Below are 10,999 nucleotides of genomic sequence, written 5' to 3'. Positions count from 1 at the left end.
GAAACTACATTTAGCGATATTTTTATAAATAATAATAATAATATATTTTATTAAAAATTTTACAAATATTTATATTTTATATATAAAATTATTATTAAAATGACAGTATATTATATATTAATATTAAAATAGAATGTGAAACTATATTATGTATTATTTTTTATTTCTACCTCTAACCTTCTGTAACCTTCAAGACTGGAGAAACAGCGAGTGCAAAATCTGATCGATCAGCACTAACAGGTAATGGAGTGAGTCAGGGCTTTGGCTCAGGACTGATTCCATTTGATATTGAAATGTACAAATAGCCAAATCGATCCGAACAACCTCATCTTCTGTCTGAATCCAGACTCAGTTGCACTCCTGACGGAAGGGCTGCTGCCTGCTAACATGATCTAAACTAAAACTGTAAAGTTATTAGATGAATACATCTCTACAAGCATTGCTTAGACAGCTTAAACGTTTAGCGCACAAACCTACGATTAAAAATCAGCTCCAGAGTTTCGGACTCACAGCTGATGAATTGAAAGAGAAAAGTCGAGGATTTTAAAAACACATTTCTGTCAAGAGTTCAATTGCTAGTCCACCAATAAATCTCTACAAATGAGGCAAACTGCTGTTTGAGGACATAAGATATAAAGTCCAAGCATGAATCGATAATCGTAATGGATATCCAAAAAAACCACCATCAGCCCATCAAATTCCTCAAAACCACCAGCAGAAGCGAGACATCAGCGGCTCCCTCTGCTGGCAGAGCCTCACACTGACTCCTTCTTCTACAGTACAAGCAGTTTGTGCATAACAGCCCAAAAGCGCACTATAGTGGAGTGATATTATGTGATATACTCGTGTGTGTTTGCGTTCTCTGTTCTTGTTGTATTAGGGCTTGTTTTGTTCAGCCAAGTAGAACTAGTAGAAACTCATGCTAACTTATTCTACAATCCAGAGGCAGTTCTTAAAGGAAAACACACTCTAAATTAGCCTGGGATTTATACTTCTACAATGTTGCAGGTGAAGGAGATGAATGTTGTGTTTGCTCAGGTTTTAATTGTGTCTCATTGCAAGTGGCCCAAGAGAGCATCAATCAGCACTAATTGTGTGTGTGTGTGGCTTCACACTTGACTGATTTGAAAGTTATAATAAGCTGATGACTAAACCTAAATCAATATCCCTCTATCGACCACACACACACACGCACGCACGCAGAGAGCTGTGCGTGAGGTATTTATAATATATCTGAAGGTTGAGTTCACTCTGTGAATCATAATTAAGCTCCAGAGAAAAGCTCGACACAAACTGATGACAAAGAGTGAGAGTCAGCCGTCAGATATATTATACATGCCTGACTCTGAACTGTGTGTGTGTGTGTGTGTGCCGTCTCTCTCTGAACTTACCCAAAGCTTGAGATGCAAAAGCTGCCATTGCACTCTGTAAGCGATCCGGCCGTAAGGCCTGAACCACCAACACCTGAGAAAGAGACTGAAATAGAGTCAGAGCTCTGTGAGCATTCTGATTGGTGCAGACTGTTGATTGACAGCTCACCTGCTGAAAGAGAGAGATCTTCTTCTCTGTTCGCAGCAGGAACTGCGTGAGAACGTGAGCCACAGGTCTGAGTCGTTCAGACAGAGAGACTGATACAGCACTGGAAATGTGCTCTAGAGAGACACAGAAATAATAAACATACTAGAGAAAGACAGAAAAAGCAATGCTAATAGTCATTTACATTTATGCCTTTGACAGATGCTTTTATCCAAAGTGACTTGCACTGCATTCAAGGTACATATTTTATCAGTTCTTGCATTCTCGTGGTGTTGTTAGTGCCATGCTCTATTGTTTGAGCAGTAGGAAAGCCCTGGCTTAACTAGATGATATAGTCAAATGTCTGGCTCAGTTTGATTAGCTAGGGCCCTATGAAATACATTTTATATTTATTCTAAATTCTGGTGTTTTTTTTCTGCTTTATTTTTTTTTCTGGATTCCGTCTTTCTGTTTACATTTTTCTGGATTTCATTTTAATGGTTAAATTAAATTTTCATTAAAAAAAATAAATTCAAAAAGTTTTTTTATTTAAAGTAAAATACATTTTCTTAATATTACTAAATATTATTAAAATGTTTTTTTTTTTTTTACATTTTAATATTTCTGGTTTCCATTTTTTTCTCTTTATTTTTTTCTAGATTTTAAGGGTTAAATTAAATTTAGTAATCAAAAAGCATTTCTTATTAATTAAATCATGAAACTTATACAATTTAACAACAATATATTACAAGTTTATCTAGGACTCTTTGAGTTTTTGTTTATTTATTTTATTTTATTTTATTTTTTTTAAAAATTCCAGAAATTCTATGTTGTAGTTTTCTTGATTTATGATTATAATAATAATAGTATTATAATACAAAAAAAAATATTATAAAAAAAATGGTGATAATCAAATTAAGGCATATAACAAATTACATTAAAAATTTATTAATCTTTTAAAATGTAACCAAATTGAAATTTAACAGTTCCTTTTGTCCTTTTGGTAAACAATTCTGCACTCAAACAGAGGTTTACTGGTAAAATTAAAACACAATAAAATATATTTAATATATTTAATATTTTTTAGATTAAATTCTTTAAATTATAAGACATTAAAAAATAAAGTTTTGATTATCATTAGTATTAGTACTACTACTTTAAGAAGTACATGCTTCTGCACAATAGTAATATATTTCTGTCACAATTTCTTCAAGTTAATCTCAACTTCTGTTCTGACAGGTTGTCGGGAAGACCTGAGTTTCTGTGTGTATATGATATGACAATAGTTTTTATCAAATGAAAAGGTGAAATGCTGGTGAAGTGACTCTCAGAGCAGCTCTGGATTTATTCATCAAATCCACATTTTATTCTGTCATTTTTTCGTGAAGGCCCTAATTACCTTGAGCAGAGCCACGGCCATCAGCCTCTCCTGATCAATCCAAGATGGAAATGGGACTTCTGGGAGTCCTGAAGAAAGACAGAGAGAGACTTTCTACAACTGAAGAGAAGAGATGCGTGTTATTTAAATTGAGAAAAGCATAAAGACATTCATACCGCCTCGCGAACCATGTCTCCAACGATCAGGCCAGTGAACACGTCCCATTCCTGCATGAGACACAAACAAACACGAGTGATTTGGTTTCATTGTGCTTTACTGGCAGGACTAATAACAGCACATTTGTCTTGTCAGAGCCGCTGCGGTAGCTGTAGACGACCCGAAATAGAAACGTCATCATTCATTCAGGATCGGTTATGAGAGTTTAGCACTCAAACACACACTTACGTTCTCCTGGAAGAGTTCTGGCTTCATTCCCTTCACAAAGTGCAGCGCAAACATCAACTGATCCGCCTGTAAACGCACACACAGATTCAGCATTTTAGATGAGAACAGCGCTAGCAACACAAAGATCATGGGTTCGATTCCCAGGGAATGCATGAACTGAGAAAACGTGTAGCTTGAATGCAATGCAAATCACTTTGGATACAAGCGTCTGCCAAATGCATAAATGAATGAATATGAGACAGTGCCAGTGCTGGAGGCTCGTTCATGATTTGCACTAAAGAAAAACAGGTTCCGTGCTGGAAAAATTGGTCTCCTTAACACGTAAAACAACAGCTCAATCTGGCTAGACCGACACAAAACAAAACTAGATCACTGTCGCTAGAATCAATGAAGCTCTCTCAGTGGACTAGACAAACACTCATTTATTTTGTGCTGCATCGACTCAAACTTCAAATAAGCTGATTTACAAATATCAAATGAATTAATTGACCGCCATGCATTTTATTCATTCCATATTCAGATCAATTATATTTTTAAATAAAGCCTGTTATAGCAGAACCAGCTCTTGGTGGCATAAATACATTTAATAAAATTTTGACTTTTTTTTTACTTTGGACTGTACAATATGACTAGACTAATCACGTTTACCATTTCTCTGCAAAAATTTCACAGGCAAAAGAAAGAAGGATTGGTTGTGACAAAATATGATGAATGACACAGGGATAGTGAATAATGACGAAATTAACATTCAAAGCTATTCTGTCAGCTAGCAAACGAAGCAGCTCTAAAAACCTTACAAACAGACACTTTTTAATGGATAATTTTATAATATTGAAGAGTAGTGTTATACAAAACTGGCCAAACAGTGTTATTTTAGTAATATCTATGTAGTGTTATAGTGTTTATTCATATTTTTAATTTGCTTTTATTTTTATTTTTCATTTTAATATTAGTTTTCTGTGCATTTGTCATTTTCATTATTTTTTAATTATATTACTATATTTAATTTTATTTTAAATGTATTAAAATTCATAAATTTTATATAATTGTATTTAAGTTTTTTAATATTTTGGTTTTTATTATTTTTTTAAATTGTTTTTTTTTTTTTTAAATAATGTATTAATTTAAATAAAAATATTTAATAAAATGTAACAAAAAACAAAACAAAATAAAATTAGCTTTTTCCTCAAGTTGTGTGAACAAATCACTTGCTCAGAGCATTTGCTCTGGTCATTACGAAAACCTGTCATCAAAATGATGGCTGATGCTGTATGGTTCTAAGTGGGTGGAGTCATTGCTATGGGAACATAACGAGGGCTCTGATTGGTGCTGGGGTTTTTATGTGGACGGGGTCATCTCTATTGGAATATAATGAGGGATTCAGTGTGTGTTACCTTGAAAAGTGAGCGGCAGATATACTCATACACCATGTTCTTCAGACGGCTCTCCAGCGTGGAAATCCTCACATCGGTGCTCTCACTTTCCTGCATCACACACACAGTTAGCTTCACTAATTCATTATTTTGTCAGTGTGTGATGAGTGTGTGTCCTCGTCACCTGTTCGGTCTGCAGCGCTCTGTGAAAGAGTCGCAGGAAAGAGGCCAGACTGAATCTGTACATGTTATAAATCTTGGACAGATCCGTGATCACGAAGAACATCTTGCTGGCCGTCTCGGCTAGCGCGTTACAGAGACACGGGGAGACTGATGTTACACTGGTGCCACCTGCTGTTTCATTCATTCCTGGTATCTTGTTCATAATCGTACTCTTTCCCAGCATCACCTGGTCGAGTGACGTCTGCAGGCGGTGCGATTGGATCAGAGCGCTGCTGGCTTTGGTCTGGTTCAGAGACTCAAATCAGCTCCTTATTCTCCAGGATATTCTCTTGAGCGGTCGCTAACGTCTTTACACACACACAAAACACACAGTTTGTTGCGTTTATGGAGAAAAACATCCAGTAAAAGGGCATGCTGGGACCTCCAGCAGTGCCTCCAGCAGTGACTCCTCCAGCTGAGCTAGCTGAATCTTCTTCTCCTCTTTCTGTTGCAGGAGCTTGGTTTTTTCGCTCTCCAGCTCTGGTTTCTCCTGCTGGATGGTCAGCGCTAGCAGCTAAACACACACATATGCGATAATGATGAGCTTTATGGAGTCAGAGCAGTGTGGTTGTGATAAGTGAGTGTGTGTGTGTGTGTGTGTGTGTGTGTGTGTGTGTGTGTGTGTCGTCTCTTCTGTACATCTGCAATGCAGCAGTCTGTACACAGACTTTAATTTCCGTCTCTCTCTTTCTCTCCTCATCCAAGTGCTGAAAAGCTCTTGGTTTATCTGCCTCGCGCCGGTCCCTGATAGACTCAGCCATATCTGCTCCACACACACACACACACACACACACACAGCAGCATATGGAGGAGGCTTCAGAGGCTTCAGAAATGCCCGCAGGTCTTATTTCATACACACAGCTGAGACAGGAGGATAAACACACTACAGGCGCAGTGTGTGTGCGTGTGTGTGTTTCCTAAAGGAGCATCTAACTACGCGTTCTAACCATGACTGACACAACATGTTTCAAGCGTCAATTAATTTTTCAGTTCTCACTGAAAGTTAAATCATAGTGAAATGACAAAATCACAGCCAATCAGAACAAAAACTACCATTTAAAAGTTTGAGGTCAGTATGATATGTTTGAAGAAATGAATACTTCTATTCAGAAAGGATGCATTACATTAATCTAAAGTAACAGTATAGACATTTATAATAAATAAATGCTGTTCTTTTGAACTTTCTATTCATCAAAGAATCCTGAAAAAGAAAATGTATCACAGATTGCACAAAAATATTCCGCAGCACAACTGTTTTCAACATTGATAATAATCAGAAATGTTTCTTGAGCAGCAAATCAGCATATTAGAATGATTTCTGAAGGATCATGTGACACTGAAGACTGGAAAAATTCAGCTTTGATCACAGGAATAAATTACACTTTATATTCACATAGACAACATAGACAAGTATTTTTACTGTATTTTTGGACCAGGCTGTCAGTTTTAGTTCCTGTGTAAATCTGGCATTGTTTGCCTTCAGAAACTTTCTGAAGTGACTGAAGTTCTATCATTGGGTATGTAAATAAGCAACCTAATAATCCGTTAGTAATGATTGAAAAGCATTTATGTAAACACCTCAATCGATCTGACAGAGCTCAAACCAAATGAAGGGGTGGTGGAGATACTAAATAATCTGTTAAACAGCAAAATATGAGTCATGTAAACAAATCTGACTGCTTTCTCAATCGGATTCAATGCATGTGCTGAAATAAGTGAATATTTGCATTAAACTGCAAACTGTAGGCTACATATAAATAGTACTTTCAGTATCAGAAAATCAATACAAGAAAACAGCATGTCCAAATGCTTTGATGAACTTTTTTGATCCACTTCAAATGTTGACTACTGTAGCTGAAATGTATAAACACTTTAGCATTTCATAGCTGTTACTGATGTTAATATCAATAATTTACATCTGCATCTCAAATCAAAACAACTGATTCACTGTCAAATGTGTCTTTCAATTCTGACTATTATTTTTGATTTTTATTATTTAATGCACATTTAGTGTACTCACCCTGTGAGATAAGATCTCGGGTTCAACGCCGTTCATCTCCTGAATGATCAAAGTTTTACCAAAGCGCACGGCTAACTCCAACACCGTCACAAAGTTAGCATCCTGAGACAGAGAACCAGCTGCAGTCAAATAAACATGTACATGTGTGATTTTGGGGTTTTGACATAAAAATAGACGAATTACGCAGAAAACTAGAGTAAAGTTTAATTCTGAATAATAAAATGTTATTTTTTTGTGGGGTTGGGTTTTTACCATGAAACACAAACTGTGTTAATATGTAAAAAATCAAATCTGCTATTGTTTGTAATAGCGAATGAAATAAGGGCATAGGGTTTTTTTTTTTAGGACATTTAATTGTTTGATCAAAATTATTGCTAGGGACAATTCAGTAGTGGCTGATATTGGTAGGATCATGTCATAGCATCTCTACTAAATTCTACACCCTTGAAAATCATAACAATCGATGTCCGACTTCGGAAACTATAGTTCTCTTCTTAAATATGAAGAGGTCAAACAACAGATTAATGAGTTTCTACAAATTTCACAAAAAGCTTATTACGTAATTATAATATAAGTCAGACATTGACGTGAGTTGCTGTTTTTGTCTCTTCTGAGGAAGATTTATTCACTTGTTTTGTACCCACACAGAGAAATTTAGGTCAGATTTTTTAATGTTCATCTAATTTTGATGTTTTCTTTGGATTGTTTGACTACTCAAAAGAGAACATAGGAAAATATTACTTAATTCATTTGTGTTTGCTGCCAGCTAAATTTCACATACATAAAAATCTGGCTCTAAACCTCTCTTTTCTTTATTTGAAGTTGATCTAGATAAGTACGTGGAAACTATCCGAAGTTCTGTTAAAATGCATCTCTATATTCAAAATCTCTATAATCTCTATATTCAAAAACATGGTTACTATAGTTAAACCATGGTAACCACAAATTACCCATGGTTTTGCTACACTAACCATAGTTTAACCATGGTACTTGTAGTAAAACTGTGGTTACTACACTTTTAATATTGTATAATAAAAACATGGTTAATTTTCTTAAGGGATTTGTATTTGTGTACTCTTTTTTTTTCTTTGTATTGTTTTTTATAACTGTACTGCCATAATGGTTTGATGTTTTGTACTGTTTAATAAAAAAAAAAGAAATCAGAAAAAAAGATTTGCGATACGCGCTCCAAAGTCCCGATCAGAATCAAATGATTCACAAAGCGCTCCAAAGTTCCGATCTGAATCAAATTCCGATCTGAATCAAATGATTCACAAAGCGCTCCAAAGTTCCGATCTGAATCAAATGATTCACAAAGCGCTCCAAAGTTCCGATCTGAATCAAATGATTTGTGATACGCAAAATTCGCAAATTCAATTCGCGAAATGATTTGCAAACCTGCTCTGAAATTCCGATCTAAATCAAAAGATTCATGAACCCGCTCCGAAGGTCCGATCTAAATCAAATGATGAAATGATACGCGACCCGATTGGAGCACTTCGAAACAGTGAATCATTTTGTGTCACAATGGTTCAACTGATTCGGAGTTTCGAAAATCTCTGTTTCGCTGATCACTATGTGCTTTTTAATATCATTACAAGCAATGCTGAAATTTGAAAACGAATGGCTCTTTTGATCTGGTTTTTGCTTGTGAATCGCTTGAACTGAATAATCGAAGTCACGAGTGTGATTTTACCTGTTAGTTTATGACCTCCAGACGATGTGCTTTCAGATGAGTTCGCAACTAGAAGTCTGCGTGGGACTGTTTTTTTAGTCCCGCTCCCGCAAGGTTATATTCTGCTCCCGCTATATATTCACTCTTTGTTCGCCCGCTGTCCGCTTAGAATACTTTTCTGTTCCCGCTAAATTTAGATCTAGTTTCCAGAATCTCACATTTAAATTAAAAAAAAATGGCTGCCCACTGCTCCGGGTGTGTGTTCACTGCTGTGTGTGTGCGCACTTTGGATGGGATAAATGCAGAGCACTAATTCCGAGTATGGGTCACCATGCTTGGCCACATGTCACGTCACTTACTCACTTAAGAGTCTTGAAGGTATTGACAGCAACTGCTGTCACAGAGAAAATAAAATTGTACAAAAATTGGCAATTCGTTTAACATTTACAACAATAGGAAAAAGTGTCAGAGAAGAAAAATAAAAATGTAGGTTGTACAGAAATAGCCTAGCTATTTTTATTCGTCTTGTCAAAATACTAAATTCGTTTAACATTTTGCTGTACACAGTAGGAAAAGTGTCGCAGAGAAAAATAAATAAATAAATAGGCTACGACATCGGTCATTTAAAATGATAGGCTACGCAAAATATAAACAAAACCGAGTTTAACGTCCTTCAAGAACAGCGCAGCCACACTTTGCTCCATCCTTATTCTGCTCTGTCACTTATCGACAACCTGCCTGTTCTGTCTGAGGACCGTATTTACCACCGGTAGGCTACAGCCTGCACTGAGCATCGTTATTCACATGCTGCGCACAGACCATGCAAATAAAATGCGTGACTCAGAAAGCGCTGGTTCATGCGTGCAGCGTGTGCATAACAGTCCTGAGAAGAGAAGAGAAGAGAAGAATATGTATTTATTATTTTGAGATAAATCATAAACAGTGACATTATACCTCCTATAAAATCAGATCAGAAACCTGTCAGGAACATGGCTAGATCATATTCAACCCAAACAATGAGAAGCTGGAGAGAAAATGTGTTTAGCTGTCATAAGAAATAATGTCAGAATTCATTAACTCTTAAAATAGACTTCTTTTTCTTTATGCAAAATATAATTTGTTATGTGCAGACGTGTTCCTGACAGCTTTTGTCAGATTCTATTTCCTGCATGTGTTCTTTCGTTTCACTCGTTCTCTTAGCAACATCACAGCGGGTCGCCATAGAAACCAGACTCCTTAAGAACGCTAATTATAAACTTCTCACACACACACACACACACACACACACATCAAAGGGCTCAGTCAGTTCAGATGAGATCATACATCCCAAAAAATCAGCTGTATTACACATAAACAAGGGGAAATGTTTCAAAAACAATGTCTTAGTTAATAAGACATTCACGCCAACAGGTTTATTTTAAGGCCTGTTCACACAATGAAACTCTGCTTGCAATCGAGTCCATTTTTTCCATTGTTCAAATCAGTTTTTGCTATATAAAAGGTCTTTTAGTCTTGTCTGATTGTAGTCCAGCTTCAGCTGGTGCTTCACGGGTCTTTTTGTTGTCAAATCTTGGCTGATTTTTCTCAAGTAACCTTGCATCGCATTATATGTTTGGATCATTTCAATCTCATCTTACTAAAACATGTTATTGGAGATATAGAGTGACCACTGATATTTAGATCATTTTATTAAGAATGTGCTATACTGTCATAAAGATCTCATTGATTTACATTTCAAGCATCAGAATTTCATCACTTTTTGTTCATATAAATATCAGAATCTGCAGCAAATTGCATATTTTTGCTCAGTTTGAGTCTCTGAATATTGCATGTCTCCTGATGTGAACAGGCCTCTGGGGTTTGGGTGGTTAAAGCGGAGTTAGGACTAGTTGATAGTATAGAGTAGTATGGGAAGTGAACACTTCTAAGTAAACGTCCATGTGTGTAATCTTACCCCTGATGTCAGCATGAGGACAGACAGATGAAGGAGTGAACGCTGGGCATTATGGGAACACAGATGAACAGAGCGCTCCATGTGTGTGTTACCTGCCTCACGGATCTCATCCACCTACACACACACACACACACACGTCTAATTAGAAACCATCCACATACACGACAGACAGCTCTAAAGTGATTCTTTGGCTTAGGGGTGGGCGATATAGCAAACATATCATATCACGATTTTTTTATATTACGATTCATGATTTTATCACGATTCTATATCATGTTGGTTTTACTATTTTGTCTGAGCAGTACAGCCAAACTAATTTCTTGTGTCTTACTTCTCCTTCAGCTCCAGAACTTTCTCTCCCACAGAGTTCAGCTCTTTTTCCAGCCTGATCTTTGCAGGTTTCTGTAATAAAAGCAGAGGCAATGTGAGAGAGAGAATCCCTCTGTAACAGTCCTGA

General features: G+C 36.3%; 1 pseudogene; it reads right to left on the bottom strand.

Annotated features, from left to right (window-relative positions):
• The window catches only part of LOC107756205 (cytoplasmic dynein 2 heavy chain 1-like), a 41,809-nt pseudogene extending 32,517 nt beyond the window's left edge, over positions 1-9,292 (bottom strand).
• Between the last annotated feature and the right edge of the window lie 1,707 nt (positions 9,293-10,999).

This window comes from Sinocyclocheilus rhinocerous, unplaced genomic scaffold, assembly GCF_001515625.1.
Source record: "Sinocyclocheilus rhinocerous isolate Xijiao unplaced genomic scaffold, SAMN03320098_v1.1 scaffold592, whole genome shotgun sequence".
In the NCBI taxonomy this organism is placed as follows: Eukaryota; Metazoa; Chordata; class Actinopteri; order Cypriniformes; family Cyprinidae; genus Sinocyclocheilus; species Sinocyclocheilus rhinocerous.
This window is presented reverse-complemented; position numbering and strand designations above follow the sequence as displayed.